This window comes from Toxotes jaculatrix, chromosome 3 (assembly GCF_017976425.1).
Source record: "Toxotes jaculatrix isolate fToxJac2 chromosome 3, fToxJac2.pri, whole genome shotgun sequence".
In the NCBI taxonomy this organism is placed as follows: Eukaryota; Metazoa; Chordata; class Actinopteri; family Toxotidae; genus Toxotes; species Toxotes jaculatrix.
Genome location: NC_054396.1, coordinates 18,425,528 through 18,441,631, shown reverse-complemented (window position 1 = coordinate 18,441,631; position 16,104 = coordinate 18,425,528). Strand labels below are relative to the sequence as shown.

The 16,104-nt window shown below is 40.4% G+C and overlaps 1 protein-coding gene across 1 annotated transcript in view; it reads left to right on the top strand.

The window, feature by feature from the left end:
- The window catches only part of cacna2d2a (calcium channel, voltage-dependent, alpha 2/delta subunit 2a), a 145,755-nt gene that overhangs the window by 45,395 nt on the left and 84,256 nt on the right, over window positions 1–16,104 (top strand). The window lies entirely within an intron of this gene.

Here is a 16,104-nt window from a genome sequence, read left to right as displayed (position 1 = left end):
CACCTCTAAATACCTATAAATTTGTGAAATTCAGAGGTTCTGGTTGGCAGGTTTTTCCCATGTTTCCAGTGTTTATGCTAAGCTAAGCTAACCAGCTGCTAGTTGTAGCATAGTAAACTAACCCTTTTGTGTAGGCATTGTAAACAAATGTGGGTGGATGATATGCCGTGTTGTGAGAGAGATTTAAAACTACAAATGGCACCTGACAAGTGGCCTGTTTGATTGGAGGCGAGCGTAAAGTGAACTGAAGAAGATGGAGGACAGCGGGCAGGCTCGACTCTTTCAGAAATGACAGAGATGTTCTGTGACTTTGCAGTCCTGCTGATAGTGATTGTGAGAGATCGCAGGAGAGCTCAGACCGGACACTGTACAGGGACAGCAAGAGTGTGCTTGACAGAATTAATCAATCAGACTGCGTGGGCCTCCGTCTCCTCCTGACCGTGGAAACCAAGACGACACAGCCGGATCAGGGATGGGGAGGGACGGGGTGCACCGAGTCATCTGTCATCACATTACATCTATTAATAATTCACTGAGACACTGATGCTCACGCATGGTACGCACAGCCAACATGCGTGCTGAAAGTGTGAGTGTGAGCATGCACATGTTGGCACAGGTGTCAACATTTGGAGCTACTTACTTGTGAATTTGCAACCTGTTTGTACTGAGAAGAGCTGCAGCATACTGATATTTTTACATTGCTTAGAAAAGACATCTGAAATACCCACGAATATTTCCACTAAAGAAAGAAAGAGGGAATTAGAGCCAAACACTGAACAGTTATCAGACTGTAAAATGGCAGCAGCAGGTTGTCGGTCATGCTCTTGCTTATATTCAAGTTAGTCATTCTGACAGTTTTGGATACTTCACTGTGACAGAGAACACAGTAAGCAAAACTGAAAAAAAATCTCTACCTAATATTAGGTGTTATTGTAACTCAGCAACCATCAGTTTACACTTGTAACAGTTTTGAACTCTGAACGATCGCCTCAGAGCACAGTACCAGCTTTTAACCTCCTGTCAACTCAGAGTAATTGTCACAGAATATCCAACCCTTGTGAACACTGGAGAACTGGCTGCTTTGTGTGAAGTAACTTCTTTTTGAGTTTACTCACAGTTTCCACAGGGGAAGTGTAGCTTTGAAGAAGTGGGGGTGAGAACGAACGCAGGGTTGATGAGGTGCTGGCTTGCAAAATTCTATCATGACAAAAAAGAAGTCAAGCTACTCACACTCTTTTTGCTCCAGTGCATATTTATTAGGATAAAGAGCAAAGTTTCAACAAAACTTTCACAGCAATGTAGCTTTGATCATGTAGTAGTTTGATGAATAATGAAAAAGCAGTAACTGTGTACTTGTTCATTTTAATGATAAGTCATACTTCATACATTTATTTATCAATGGTGGGCCAAAAAAGCAACAACAAGAAGAAATCAACAGTTTAATTATTATTACTGTTGTAACACTGGGAATATAACCACCTCCTTGGAGTGTGTGGTTGATGACTTGAGTCGTCATCCCAGCGAGATCTCAGACGCCTCAGTGACTGACTTTAATTGAACAGGCATCCGGCACAAATAACCAATTTATAACAGCTAAATTTAGCCTGCAGTCTTTTAAAGGGCCACCAGCCCTAAAATCAAGGCTCCTGCTATCACACCAGTGTGAAGCTGTTGTGAGTAGTGAGAGCTGTCACTCTGATCTGGATTGGCCCTCAGTGGTAGTGTTCTGTAGTGGAGTGTACTAGAGCTGGAGGATTAGTAAAGTGAAGCAGCTCTCCTTTGTCTGATTTAGGTCTGGTTACTGATTTCAATGCAGCCGCTGATGACTGTGCTCCGTGTTGTATGTTGCCTTTGGTGCAGTGAATCGATAAATACTACATACATCCTTTAAAAGAGAGTTTAAAAATATGGCCACGCTTTCTCAGTCACTTGAAACACTTGAATTCAAAGTTTTTGTCATTCCCAACAGCAGCAATACGACAGCAGCTGGTGTGCCCGCAATGAATTACACCACCGGCAGCAAGTGATTATGTCCCTCCTGTTGGCGTGAAGTTATGACAAATGAAGGAGTTGTTTTCCACTTTCAGAGGGAGTGAGATTTCCCTTCAGCCTCGCTCTGCTCACACCTCATTCTGGGGCGACATTTAAGTGACTTTTTACGAGAATATAGTATGGTGTGTATGCTACGACCATCATTACCATCAGTTTTAAAGTGGTCTTCTAGCACAGTTCTAGCACCATTCCATAGTAGTAAAAAACATATTTATACTTTTTACTACTATTATTTGGTCATTTTATTTCACAATAAACAAAATATACCTTCGTATCTTCATGCCATTGCAGTTTAGTGTCCTCCTCTGACCTATTGTTTTTCTGATGTCAGTGGTTAACATTTAACCCTGCCCTCATCATATCATTAAAACTTGATCTACACACTTACTATTAACCTCCCGGAGGCACAGCATGCCACTTGGTAACAGCGAGCACCCCTCAGTATGGCTTGTGTTCATTTAGGAAGCTTAATGAATTACAAGGGCTTCATAATGAGTGTGTCTGAGCAGTGCTGTGGGGAGGTCAGATGGTTTGAATAACTAATGAACCCAATCACAACTCAGAACTTTAACATGCATGAGACATTTTGTATATGCGGTTGTAGGAGACATAGCTATACGCTACAACCCCAGCCCTCCCGCCACCTCCGCCGCCACCACTGCAAGAAAGTGAAAAAACTAAATTAAAGAGGAGCCTCTAACAAAGTAATTTGGTTTTTCATTTCCTGTAGGCCTTTGGAGAGGCAGTTATAACTCTCAGGTCCCATCAGGGAAGAACAGGGGAAGTAGGCCAAGCTCTACTTGGGTAAAAATAGAAGAGAAAACTTTACAACTTGCAGTGTGCACTGATTTGCAAAAACATACATTTCTGTCAATGTAGTTCAGAGAGTTTCCATCAAGTTCCTGAGGAAATAAACCATTTATGGTATTTTTTACAAACTCTTTTCAGGTCTTGAGACTGTTCCTTCAAACTGTTGTTTTGTAGGGTGTTTTTCTTGAACAACTACAGATGTTTGAAAACCGGTTAAAAGTTCATTTGAGATTTTGAAAGCAGATGTAAATGTTTAATGTTTGAAATGTCTCTGTGGTGTTCTCAGCCAGACATGTTGATTATTGATAAACAAACATATGTCAAAGGGACCAGAAAACCAGACCTCAACCCTAGATTCAGAATGCCTTATAGGGCTAGTGAGACCAGGAGACCTTATGGGCCTCAGAAAGGGAGAACGCCAGTCGAGAAATGAGATTACAATCACAGTAAAGGAGCCCCAACAAGGCTATTCAACCACTGGAAATCCACAGTATCAGGGTGAAACAGAATTGTTCGCCCTGTTCCTCCTGTATGTCACCAATACCGGACCTCACTACAAAAGCAAGTCCAAGGGAAGAATACCATCGAGAAAAAAGTAACAGGAGCTGGAGGAAAAATAGAAAGATGATTTAATGAGCTAATAGTAAGAGAAACGTAATCCATTAAAATCAGTATATAACCACGAAATATGTGCTTAACATGAGAATGCTATGAGATGTTTGCATTGATGATTTTCTGTACTGCTGATTGTTTTACAAAATAAATCATAATAATCAGTAAGGGTAAGAGAGAGCATACACAAGAGATGAATGAATTTTGAAACAAATAATTATAAAAGTATAGTTGATTAAATGTTGTTTAAATTAAGTTTAATCATTGTTTAATCCTGTATGCGACGTGAAAGCACTGTGGAAACAGCAAGAAAGTACAAGCCGACATAGATGGCTGGGAGAATTTGGAAGTACCTGAATGAAAATAGTGGATTTAGTTAACACTCAGTGAAATTGTACGTTCATGACCATAGGAATTTTACAAAATTGCCTAAATTGCTAAGTTTTATATGATTAGAATCCTGTTCAGGTATGAAGCCAGGCACAGTAATCTTTACCACCTTAATTTGAAGACTGAACAGGACTCCTGTACTGGATTGCCTTCCTATAAACATGCATTTTGGCGTTTGCCAGTTGATTGGTTTTGCAAGTATTAGTACTGGACAAACCAAGATTTTGACCTGGTGAAGGTGCTAGGTGACACTGCTAGGTGACACTTTAAGGGATCACCAAAGTTATTACAAATCATCCTGTGAAGACCATGAATGTCAGTATCATCGTCGTGGTGGGCTAAAGGAAAAGTCCGGGATCAATGACTCATTACGATTCAATCACTGGACACCATGAATATATGTATTAAATTTTATGGTGATCCATCCAACATTTGTTGAGGTATTCCAGTTCAGACTGAAATTGGTGGACTAACAGACAGACAGACAGACAGACCTCACCATCCCTGAAGCCATACCTTTAGCATGGCTAAAAATGTCTAACATTTATCTTTCTTTATCCAAGGACTAGAAGCACTAGTTGGTCCACTTTTTTAGAGATAGACACACTAATTGTGCATATGTACACAGAGGTAGACACACTCCAACACATGGATGCGCAGACACACACACACACACACACACAGAATCACGTATCCCCTCCCATAATCTCCTCCCCAATCCCCTGGTCCCTGTCATTCAGATCTATGAACTTCCATTAGCAACCATCTGTTACAACCTGCAGCAAAACTATTACACTTCACGCACGCACACACATGCACACACACACACATATGAATGGACACACTTACCTCACTCAACGTATGGCCAGCTAACTTCTTCTAAGCCTTGAGAGAATTTTGCTGAAGCATCGCCTGTTTAACCTTCAAAGGAGAAGTCACCCGTACACACCTGCAATAGCGTCACTGTGCTGCTGCCCACTGCAGATGCATCAGAAGGTCAGCAACCCTTATGCACACACATGCACACACACACACAAACACAGAGTGGGAGGTCATGCAAACACACACACACACACATACAGACACACAGGGATTGGTTGCGGCACTGTGTTGTAAAAGCAGATTGTTGTATCTCCAGATTATTCTATCCGTAATATTGGGTCATTTTATCACTCCCACTGATAAAGGTCACAACATCCCACCCACTGCTCCTTGGCAGCATTTCACATTAGACAAAATGTCAGAACCTGATCTGCTTCATGCCAGTACACTGCCTCCAGCACTTTTCTTCACATCTTCAATGCACACATTTATTTTAGCTCTGAATGTACCATTTTCAGCTCCATTTGAATGTTCTGCTTTCCCCCCTTTTTTTCTCCTAAACAAATGTCAGTCTACAGCAGAAGATTTTTTCTTTGCCATGTTCCTTCCTCACACAGAATCATTCATTTGAGTGACAATATGGGTTCCAGGCAGGAAGTGGAGAGGGGGTTCGATTCAGCATCTAATTATCCAACTTCTTCTTGAAAGGAAAAAATGCTCTCTGTGTTTAAGCAACTTGTTCACGTAGCAATAGCATCTGCTTCACTCCTTCATTTCCCCGTCAGCGAGAGACAAATGAATAGAAATGACTGCTTTGTGCTTTTATGCAGCCATCTCTCCAAGCTGCATAAAACATATATTTCAAGTCTTCCATGTGCGATTTTGTATCTGCAGAGAGAGGAGAAAAAAAAGGAGAGACAGAGACACTTGAGTCAGGAATCGCTGTGCTAAAACGCAGACGTTTTTCTTTTTTTCTTTCCAATTGCAAAGGCAGTGCTCTTGTCTGTTCGTTGTTTTCTTTCCTAGAGGGCACAACTGAAAGATCACTTTTATGAAAGGGGCTTTTGAAAAACGCCTCAGCAATCAAATAGAAAATGTATGTTACACTTCTGTTTTGAAAAAAAAAATGAAATAAGCACTGCATAAAAAAGTGCCTTGTTCAAATAGAAAATTGTATCCTCAAAGACAAAATAGCACAGTGTGGTCATCTACATTCATAGTGAGACCTTTTTGTGGCACACACATATAAATGTGTGTGTGTGTGTGTGTGTGTGTAATTTATTATGTCATTTTGATAGCTGGTCTAAGCAGGTCAAAATCCACCCCACCTCCAGTCCCCTATCCCACCACTCTATCAGATCCCTCCACCTCTGTTACCTCCTCTTCAACCCGGCGATATTCACCAGCTCCCTCTTATCAGCATTATCAGCTGAGAGGCCATATAGCAAAATGGTTCCCATGGGAGGAAGTCAGTGTTCAAATTGTTGTGACTAAAGACAACAGAGACATAGAAATAAGGCTGTTTCACTTCAAAACATCTATTTGGTAGTGAAACTACATGTTAAATTTAGGATTTTTAAAGTTTATTTGGGTTCAGTAATACAAGTATTTATTTGTCTATGAGACATGAGTGGGAGGCTTGATGCTGATTGTGGGCCAAGAAGCTGTTGCTGGTGAGGTAAATAATCCCTATCTCTGAATGCTGGCCTGATATCCATAGCCTGCCTGTGACCCCGGGAAGCTGTGCTTTAATTCCAGACTGATGGAGAGTGGGGTTCTGCTTGAGTGCGTCCCTTCTTTTATTCCTTTTGGAATGGACAAGGCAAATAATGGGCTCTGTCCTGAAAAGGAGCTGTTAGTTCCTGACAGACCATTGATCGGAAGAACAGGGGCTGTTTTCACAGTATGGCGCTCTTACATAACAGGATACACACATGCACACACACTTGCAGCAACACCAAATTTATGTAAATCTAACAAATGCCTCCTAAACAGTGTTTTATGTTGTGACCACAGAAATCACATCTACGTCAAGTTGTTCTCCCTCAACTGCAGAGCGCACACACACACAAATCAATTTTATTTCACTGAAGTTTGAGGCTTTTGAGAGTATAAACCCCACAACAGAGTGGTCTACATCCTGAATGCAGGAACTTCATGTAATACATTTACTTGCACACAAGAAACCAGGTTACTGGGAGAAATTCAAGTGAGGGAAATAACTTAAAAAATTCTTTTATATACACTACAGTAACTTGGAAGCTTAAAACCAAGATTTACATTCAGCTGTTATGCAAGTTAGCCTGAACTCCTCCTATCTTTGACCATATTTTTCAAGCAAGGCTTATATATTTTAACTGTATTCATAATACACATATATTAACATAATAATTAAGCTTTTGTTGTTGTTTTAGATCAGCAACATGGTGACATGTCAAATTCTGTAGTGAAAGAAGGGACCAGTGTTTCTTACATTTTCACATTCATTTTGGATACAAAGGTGCACCTCCCCATATTACAGTAGTAACCCAGTTATTTAAGTGTGTATAAACAAATGACGACTTTAATTGGAGAAGATACTTTTTATATGTGTTAGGGTAATATGATTTGCAAAAGGCAACTTTTAGTAATCTACTTTTTTTTATCCTAGAAAACAGAAGAGTCGTTGCTTTGATGATTGCACAAATCACTGCTTCAATGATGTAGTGAAGTGAATGGTCTTGTAATTATTGCATTATGGGCATTTTCTAAGTGACTGAAAGTAAAAAGTTGTTGTGCTCTGTATACAGCTGACAAATCCATCACACAAAGAAAAAAGAAACGCTAAAAGTTTAATATTGCTTCTGATCACTGACTTTTCTGGAAAACTGTGGCATTAAGGAAAAATTTGCCTGGGGTAATCGGAACGATCTATTCTTTGCAGAGCTAACAGAGCTTTAGCACTTGAGCTCAACCCAAGGGATCCATTTCACTGGACCTCCACAGTTCTTACAGAACAGCTCAGTTTCACCAGGAAAGCTGTGTCTTAGTGCAACGCCTGTGCTTCAGCTACTGGATGGGCTTAAACAATGAGAAGTGACGTTAAGAGAAGCCCTTTGCAACTTTGCAGGTTCACCAGGGCTATTGTATAATTTTGCAGTGGAGGACGACGGGAAATGAAAAGTTTGTCTGAGTGTACAGGAAAGACAAAAAGGGATGGGTTTGAAAAGATATGAGAGGTCATGCAGCTCCTATTGCTCACAGGAGGAATGACATTAGTTTCTTTCTGCCTGGGCTGGTGTTGACTGTGTTTAAAAATTCTCATCATGGTTAACGTACACAATCCCTACCACTTGTCCCCACGGAGTAAGGACACTCACGCAGAGAGGCCAAGGGAATCAAAGGTCGGCTTGCCTTTATTTTGCACTTCCATCAGAGCAAGCGGTTAATCTTTGTTCGGCCCCAGCTTATCTGGGCGCCTGCCACCCTAGCCCTGCCCAGGGAGAAAGGCATCACACGCCTCAGCCCTCTCTCCTCCTCTTCCTCCTCCTCCTCTTCCTCCTCCACCCCCCCTCAGCTCAGTTCTCCTTGGCTGACTGGAGGAGGTGGCTGGAGATTGAATTATTCTCTCCGTTCCATTTCTTCCAAGTTTGCATTCATTTGCAGTGCGCTGTCACTTCTCTTCTGTTGTGTTTGTTTCTTAAGTGGAAGCCGTTCAGAGTCTGTCTCAGCTTGTTGCATCGTCTCCTATCAGTTGTGGCACTGGCCTGCAATAGTGGTTATGCAAAAAAAGAAAGAAAGAGACCTTTTATTGGTATTAGTGCACGTTTGCAGAGGCAAATGCCCAGAGTCTCCCTGCTGGCACTGTTTTACACATGCTGTGTGTGTGTGTGTGTGTGTGTGTGTGTGTGTGTGTGTGTGTGTGTGTGTGTGTGTGTGTGTGTGTGTGTGTGTGTGTGTATGTGTATGTGTATGTGTATGTGTATGTGTATGTGTGTATGTGTGTGTGTGTGTGTGTGTGTGTGTGTGTGTGCATGCCAGGTTCCCACAGGTTTTCCACACATTAGATTCAAGGACTTTTAAATGCATTTTTGGGGTAAGACCAAAGCTCATGATTATTTTAATTGTAAATTAAGCTGTTGAATATTTTCATAATTAATGAGTCAATAAAATAACCCTGAGCACATGACATCTTCAAAGGGTCCATGACCCAAAGAGATTGCATTCCCAGTGATATAAAACAGAGAAAAAGCAGCTAATCCTCCCATTGGAGAAAAGATTTGGTAATTTGCTACTTGAAAAAAAAAACGGCTTAAACAGTCAGTTGATTAGCAAAATTGTTGACTGGATTCATCAACTTATGATCTTTTCCTGTAAAGGAATCATGGTGAAACTCAAAAGTCAAATATGAGTTACAGTAATTTTTCTTAGAAATTACAAAATCTCAGAAACCAGATGAAACTTCATACATGTGCATTGTGTTTGGATAATTTAAATACTGGAGTCTCTGGTGTAGTCTCCAGTCCTCAGGAGTTTGGAGTTCATACTTTCGAACTCTGGTTCACTTGCCTCTCCTTTGCAGCCCCTTGCCCCTCCTCCTCCTCTTCCTCATCCATGATTTCTGCCCCACTGTCTTGAGCTTTGACAGCCTGTCATAACTCTGTCAGCCTGTTATAGTCTGTCATAACATAATGACCTAACACTTTTTATGATTGGCAGGTGTTTTTCCTTACAGGCCAATGAAGTAGGGGCTGCGAGATGTGGTTTGATGCCCAGTTACCTTGTTTCTGCGCTGACTGACAGGTGGCTCCCTAAACCACACAGAGAGAAGGCCTGTTTGTTTGTTTATCGCCCATTTAATTCGTCCTGTGTTTGAAAAACTATATAGCAGCTGTCGGCTGTAGCTTTGGCTCCTTCAAGGCAGTGACCAGGGGGATGGGACACTGTCTTCCTCTGCTGGGTGAGTGACAGGAGAAAGGCGTAGGAATGGGAAAAGAAGGAGGGGGAAGATAGGAGCTTGCCCGGAGGCAGCGGTGGAGCGATGAGGTACTGAAAGGGAGGGGCTGGGGGGAGGGTTATGCTTCAGAGAAACTGTTGAGGAGAATCTCAAATATTGACCTTGGAAAACCACGCTTAAGATAATAATTATCTCACTGTTCCCCTTCCCTTTCTCTCTCCCTCTCTACTCTCTTGCTTGTTTTACTGTCTCTCTCCCTTGCCTCATGTCTCTCTCTCTTTTTGTGTGTGTGTGCGTGTGTGTCCTTTGCTCTTGTAATCTTAGCGACCTCAGATAAAAGCAACCTGGCTCTTTTTCTTCTCTTTGATACACATTAATCCCTATCATTGATTACAAACTTACAAGCTCCGGTTCAGCTTATCACAATAAGCTTCTACCATTTGACCCCACCCCCCACCCCCCATTTTATACTGTACAGGTTATAATACTGACACCCATACATTACACTCATACACTCAAGGGTGGTTGGTAGGTTTGGTTTTACAAGTGGGGTGGGGGTGGGAGGGCCATCTTCTTGAGGTACCACCCTCCTACCCCCACTCAACCCCCCCCCCCCCCCCCCCCCCCCCCCAAAAAAACTAACAAACCAAAACTGATTTTTTTTTAAGTCCAAGAATGTTTTTCTAGCCTTTATTCTTTCCTGAACTCCTCCTCTCAGGCTGCAAGTACAACATCCACCAATCAGAGGGTATAGGCAAAAGCCTTTTTGTTTTTTGAGAGGCGAAACACAGGGCAAAGAAAGTCCAAAAAGCTCTCGCTGCTGCTTGTAAAGTTTAACTGCTGTGAGTGCAAGAATAACTGAATGCAGCCTAGAAAGCATATCAAAGTGGAAATTATGGAAATTGTGGAATTTTGGAAAAGTGGAAATTATGCCTTATATACACTTAACTAAATCTCCCTCACAAATTAAGTCCCTGCTATCGCTGTGCTGTCAGACAAAACCTGGAAAGTTTAGGTTAGAACTCAAACACAGTACACAGATGTTTCAGTGTAAAGGTCTAATCTAATACTGATGCTGTAATACGGTCTATGTGCTTGATAATGACATATTTTAGAGGCATGGTTCATTTTGTCCTCTCTCTCCGTTTGGCTTGCTGAACATGATGACACAGTTGTGGTGCTTCTTAAAGGCAGCCACGGCAAAGTATGCTAAGTAAAGGCGGAGGAGTACATCTATTCATTTAAATTGGTGCTAATGGCAGACTATTTAAAAGTCAATTAATTGCTAGGGGCCAAATGCACAGTGGCAGTTAATGCTGTCACAATGCTGACTAGTAATTGGATGTGTTGATGGGATGTGCCTGTGTGTGCTGCTGTGTATTCCTCTTGTCTGAAACTCGGTGGCCACCTACTGTACCTCCAAAAGCTCTCAACAAAAAGACTGCCTGTTGTCCAGTGGATGATATTTGTCAAAAGGCAAAGCATCATCAGGGAGCAACATAATAGTCTGGATTTGGTTTGTAGTGTGTTTTGTGGAGATGCTTTGTTATAAAATGTTTGTTTTCAATAGCTTTCACTTTGTGTTCTTTCACAATGCACCATTATTTCTGAAATCAGCTTTTGAATCTCTCGTCTGTTTCCCTTTTTGTTTTTCTCAGTTTGACATCACTACCCCCATCTCCATTCTCTTGCACCTTTGCAGCCTCTTCTTCACTTTATCACCCTCCTCTTTACGGCAGAGAGCGAGTAGGCCTGAGATCGATGTTGGGCCTGCGCACACGAAGACCGGCAGCTGGCTGAATCGGAGTGATCGATCAGGCACAGAGCATTTACTCTGCCAGACTGCTGGGCCTTTGTGGATGGAGATTATTTCAAAATTATTACAGGAGGCAGATGCTTGTCAGAAGATGCTCTCTGTCAAGGTTATACTGCTTCAGTGCAGCCTAGCTCTCTCCTTCTCTCTCCCTCTGTCACACTTTGTGCTTTTTTCATCTTCTTAAAATCGTCTACTTTCCCTTTCTTTTATCTTTCCCTTCTGCAAAGGTTTTTCCGTAATTTTACATTTTCTACTCTGTTTCATTTTCTGTAGCTGTGTTTCTTGCCGTGTGCTGTTGCCCTAATAGCAGATATGTTTAGCATGATGTAGGTGAGATAAAAGGCGCACAGTTATAGCTCAAGTAATGAGAAACTGAAAATGCCATCTACTAAATTGACTTTACACACACAGACAGAATGGGCAGCACAGTATAATCTTTGACCAATGTTAGGCTATATTGATGCTGAATATACCAGCAGGCTGTTGTGCGTTTGAAGCTTTCTCAAAAATGAGTTTGTTCTTTCTGGGACGATTTAAATCAGGTATTTTCATTATTCTCTGCCCTTCAACAACACAGAGTGCCCGTGTTCTTTAAAAATAGATGTGTGTCAGTGGCTCTTGTGCATCTTTGTGTTGGGTGGGTAATGTGTGTGTGTGTGTGTGCGTGCTACAGAGTGAATGAGCCTGTACCTGTGCATGTGTTTAAAACTGATAATTTCAGTTTGAGACACGTCTTGAATGTGTGTGTTTTCACCCTAGTTAGGCTGATTAGACTTGGTAGCTTCTTGTATGCCCAGGGCTCTACCTCTTGTCGTCTCATTCATTTATCCTCAGCACTGTTTCAGTAGTATGAGAATACATTCTCATGGTCAGCATAAATTAGCCCAATTCTTCTCCCTCACGTGACACATCACAACCACTGCTGTTGGTCTTCAATTCTCTATGCACAATTCTCCATCCAAATTTAGAAAGTGTTCCTTTAGGGGAACTCTTTATTCTGACAGTATATTAATGTATGTTGATGTGTTCTGTAAAATAAAATAATTATCTGACTTCTGGCAGTTCCTCTTAAAAGAAACAAGCCAACCCCTCTTGGTTTTATCCATAGTTAGTTGAATTTCAATGTCATCATCTCTTGTCAAGCACATGGATGTGTCTGATATGTGTTTATCCAAGATTAGCAGTGGTTACAGTTTGTTTCAAATTAAATGTTGCTCACGTTTCAAGCCAATTTCAAAAAAGAGACTATGAATTATCTTAGCGGGATGTTTAAAGGTTCTATACAGTAATTAAACAAGCACACAGTAATTAAAACAAGCACAGTCTGGCATTTCATTTATGTTTCTCACTTAAGATGGCATGAATGTCAATTTATTGAATGAATTTATCTCTTCTGTCCTTACACACCAATTTGCATGTTTGCCAGCCAACACTGTGAACAGAGCGTTCCTAGATATGTAACAAAAGTGTCTTACATGGATTCGTAGCAGGGACATTGCAGCGACATGATTTAGACCCAGTGGCAAAGGGGATGCCTCTTTTCCAATACTGGCAACTCCTGGAATTTGATTGTAACTACTGCACTGCAATTATGTATTTGAATAATTTGTTTTCATTTTCTTTTTATCAAATTCAGTGATGCACAAATCAAAATTGTTACCCTTGATGTATGAAAAGTGAGAAATCAGCTTTTCCAGCAGCTCCAAAAATGTCTTATTTACATGTTTATTTTTGTTAGCTAACAAGCTAGTCACCAATACACCCCTGAGTCAGCTGGGTTTTGTTTCTGGGAAATTACAACAATGAGCAGCCTGACTGTGTGATGACAGGACTTACAACATGCTGTGTGCAGGCTCTGCACCAAGCTGTTGTATATTTATTTCTCTGTGTGTTAACTAAACAAGATAGAGACAGCATGGAAGCTGTTGAGAAGGATTTCTTTGCAGTGCTAATTATTTACTACTTACTTAAAGTTCCCATCTTATATATAAAGTTAGCGAATCACATCTAGGACCAAAAGTATTTCAGTGACGATGTTGAAATTGATTTTTTCATTCAGCTCAAGATAAGACAGAAAAAAACCTATTTTAAACTTTTCTCCAATATGTAGCAGTCATGTTTATATAATCTGTGGTAATAATAAACATACAGCAAAGCTCCAAAATATACAGTATGGTGTAAATACATGCAGGTGGTTCTTGGATGGTGCTTTGAGCTTGAGATGATATTTCACAAATAAAATATAAAATCACATAAATAGAGACTCTCCAGTGTATCAGCACCTCAGAAAATATAGACACACTCTATACACATCTGACAGAGATGAAAAGAAAGCTCTGGGATTATTTTCTTAGACAGGACGGGGAGGGAACAAATCAGCATCAGGAGATTTTGAAATGAAAAAGAAGGATTGAGCATACAGTATGTCAGAATGGGCTTCAGGGAACAGTTTTTACGAAACCATTACATCTTTTGTCGTTTTTTTTTCACAACTATCCCTTTATCTTTCTATTAGATGCTTTTATAAGTTGGCCCATATTGAGTATCCTAGATTATGTTACCACCAGTCGCAGCTGTTGTGAATTCTGAGCATCATCAGTGTCCTTTGTTGAATATTCAGAGAATCGTCTCTGGTTGACCGTGGAGTATAGACTTTATGAGGACGGGGCACAGCAGACTTGATCAAACATTTACATTGTAAGCTGTTTGCATTGACATATGAAACCTGGTAGCAACCTAGTTACTCTACACACAATGAAAACAATCCCCTTCATTTCTTAAAAAGCATATTGACTTACAAGTGTGAGAGATTAACATTTGAAATTTCATCATACTGTATCTGCAAACTGAAACTGATGATAGATTTATCTGTTGTGATTTTTACTAATGGAAATTTAATGTTCAGATTAGATTTACAAACACACCAGATCTAAACTTGAATGCTTCATTTTGCTGAGATAAATTTGGATGACTGAGCATCATACATTTAGGGGAAAAAGAACATACACAAGAATTTTTAAAAAAGCTGATTTTTATACTGCATTGTCAATGTATAATAATCACACAGTGAGGTTGTAAAATGAGTAAGTAATAGTGGATTACTACAAAAATGCTAATGAAATATGTGGCGTTGAATTATAAGAGTGTACACATATTGTAAGACCAGTGACTAGTGATTACAGAAACCTCATCTTTGTGTGGTTTTATATAGCTCCTCTGTACACTATAGGCATTTAAATGCCAGGGCACTTAGCTCCATTTCTCTCCAGTTAAAAAAATCTCCCCTGGGAGAGAGAGACAGTATGGTGGGAGGAGGGGAGATGAAGAAGAAGAAGAAGCACAGAGGAATAGAGAAATGCATGGGAGATGAAGCCTGGATGGGGAAAGAAAGGGTGATGAGAAGAAGGGAAGTGAGAGGGATTAATTGTTCACCCAGGAGAGGGAGATAACATCAGATGTTTAAAAGCCGCCACAACTAATCCTGTCATTTCTTGGACTAGAATAATGAAAATGGAGAAATGATATCTCTTGGAGAACTGGAAACCAAGCTAATCTGTATGCCTGTAACGAGCACGTTTGTGATTGCTAAATGGTCTACAGATCACAGTATATTTCTAGTCATGTGGTGTCATCCTCCAGTGTGGTGACGGTTTAAAAAAATGTGCTTTTATTAGATGAAATGTTCCTTTCTTTTTTTAATATTGTTTCCTCTTTGACTCGCTATATTTATGTAATATTCAAGACATGCTGTATTTACTGTAACATAACTGGATAGCTGAAGCATTGTGTTTTTACCTTATGCAACAGCCACATCTTGTTGTTTTCAAAAGGAAAGTGGTTTTGCATGTTTTAGCCCATTAACTGCAAATCGCATATGTTTTTTTCTTTTTTTTTTTTTAACATTACTCGTGGCAATTTCCCAAAGCGCACCATATGGTTTCAGATTGATTTTCTATCTTTCAGCAGCCATTTCCATTAATTTCATTACAGTATGAAAATCAACTTACATGGACTTTACTGTGGGTTAATTGCTCATATTGCTCCTTATTGTGCCTTTATCTTATTTTTGTTTTGTTATCACTGCTATGAAACAGCATGGCATTCAGCAACTACAGTATGTTGCTGCAAAATAAATCCAAGAAGACACACAATAAACAAACGTATCAAGATATCAAGAAAAACAAGTAGTTTGAATTTTGACATTTAAAGGTTGTTGTTGAGCAGCCAGATCTCCAGTTGTAGATGTTTGAATATTCTGATAAAGGTGAAAAATCATTTACTGTGATGAATTATCTTAAGCAAGTCTCTCCAGGTTCATCCCATAACTGAAATGAAAGTAAAACAGTAGCTGTCCTGAATGTTCGGAAAACTGTCTAAAAATATATGGGACACTTTTCCAATCGGTCGGCAGTAACATATAGGACAGGCACTTAATAGATAATGGGCTCAAACATTCAAAACCATCTGTATGGTCCTTTAAATCTCAGTTGAGTCCACTACTGATGTACTCTTTGTGGGACCAGCTCTCTGCCCTACTTCTGCTTGTTTGCTTTTGTATCCAAGTAGCTCTCTCTACATCTGTGACCTACACCTGCCGTTCTCTCCCTCATCCCTTCCACCCATTGGTCCCACAGCACTCCCCTTCCTCCCCTGTCATATCTGTCAT